Source organism: Ananas comosus, linkage group 5, assembly GCF_001540865.1.
Source record: "Ananas comosus cultivar F153 linkage group 5, ASM154086v1, whole genome shotgun sequence".
Lineage (NCBI taxonomy): Eukaryota > Viridiplantae > Streptophyta > Magnoliopsida > Poales > Bromeliaceae > Ananas > Ananas comosus.
In genome coordinates, this window is record NC_033625.1 from 9,486,588 (window position 1) to 9,488,619 (window position 2,032).

Below are 2,032 nucleotides of genomic sequence, written 5' to 3' on the forward strand. Positions count from 1 at the left end.
CTCCTTCCCCTGCACCTGCTGCGCACGCCCAGGCCGCCGCCGACTGAGCCCCGGCCGGCCAACCGCCGCCGCAGCCACCACTTCTCTCTCTCTCCCTCTCTTTCTCTCTCCCTCTCTCCTCTCGGGTTGTGAGGAGACCCGAGACTGCCGCCACCTTCGGACCCTCCCTCGGTGTCGCCCCGTGCTCCGGCGATCATCCCCGCCGACCGCCGCCGTCGCCTGCGCCGCCGCAGCCGCTCCAGCCGCCTACAGCAGCCCAGGCCGAGCTCTGGCCGAGGTGGGTTGCTTCCGCTGCTCGCGCGCCGCCACCGCCTGGGACCTCTCCCGTCGACATCCCCCGTGCCCGGGCGCCCCTTCCCGCCTGTCGCCGCCGCCCCGACGCGCCGCCGTCGCCGCCTCGGCCAGCCGTGGCCGCCCCAGACCCGCTCGGTCCGAGGCAAGCCCGCGGCTTCTTCCCCGCGCCGCCGCCGCTCGAGGCCGCACTCCTGGCACCCCTCCGGCCTCCTGCAACCTTCCTCCGCCGTCTCGGAGCTTCCCGGCCGCCGCCGTGGCCGTAGCTTCGCTGGAACCCGAGCCGGAGCTCGTACGGGCTGAGCTTGTTTCCCCGAAGCCGCTGTCGCTTCCCGTCGCCAACCGAGGTGAGCACGGAGTTCCTCACCTCCCCCTCACCCGACTCAGGGCCCCGCGCGCGCCGCCGTGCCACCGGAAGCCGGCCGGAGCAAGGTTGCTCCGGCCAAGCCCGAAATAGGGCTTATTTGAGTAGGTTTCTTGTTCTGGGCTTCCTGAGCCTCCCCGATCTGTACGGAAGGGAGCACGATGATCATAGCTAGTTGCTGATCATCGTGCTCACCTTGGTTTCTGTCGGGAAGGCCCCGTTCCGCTGTTTTGGCGATGTCGCTCCGTTTCAGCCTTTTTGGCTGCTGTTTTGGGTTTGCGCACGCTTATCCGGCGATCCAAGGCTGTCCTGATGCCTCCGGAGGTGAGCAGGGTGATCGTTGGTCAGTGCTGATCACAGTGCTCACCTCACTTTGGATCAGAAGTGTCCGGTTAGTTCTGTTCGGCGCGATCTTCCCTGACTGCGTGCTATTCGCTGAACCTTCGGGTTGCTCCCGCGCTTCCCACAGCGAGCCGCTGTGCTCCGGATCATGAGCACGGACTCCGGTACGTTGAGACGTGTCAGTACGTGTCTCTGCGGATTCGGAAGTGCTCGGTTTGCGTGAACGAGCCGCTTGATCGCTCAAATTACATAAAATGATGAGATTTTATGTAATTAGAGGGTCTTTTATGCAGTTGTGCTTTGCGTGGCTACTGTGGGCAGTGTGTGGGAGTTTGTATTGACCGCTGGACTGATTGTCCATGGTCCGTTAGCTTTCGCGGAAATCGGTAGGTCGATTTCGGTGCGTTTTTCGGTGAAATTCGCCGAAAGAACGCGGTTTCGGTTCGGATTCTTTCCGACGGTGTTTGGTTGCTTCGTGTTTTGTCGCTGAGCCTTGTTGGCTGGTCACCATCATCATTTTGTGAGTTCGATGATGATAGGTGAGCGACGGAGGGTTCCGGTGTCGAAATAGACACTTCCGGGAACCCGGATTCGTACGATTATCCGGCGATGATCGTATTGTTGTGTGACCTCGTGTTCGCTGCCAAGGCATCCAAATTGGAGTGCTTTGGGGCAGCGGGTGACTCGTGGCACGAGTCGGTGAGTTTCAGGACACTTAGTGGGTCCCGACGGCGTTCCGGTGTGGTTTTCGGGACTTCCGGCGAGTTACGGTAATCGGTATTGGAAAACCGATCTTCGTGGAATCGTTTGTGGGGTTGTGGATACTGTGATTATTAGTTGTGGGTTAGATACTAACCCGGTGGACCCTCTATAGGTCATGTCGATATTCTTTTGCAGTCAGGAGACAGACGCGACATCCGTACAGGTGGGTACTTCGATCCGACGTCGGCACAGTGGTGCACGCTTGGTGACGGTTTCTTACCCTTACTCTTCTGTTGTTACTATCGCATAGTATATTGAGCCTTGCACTCTTGT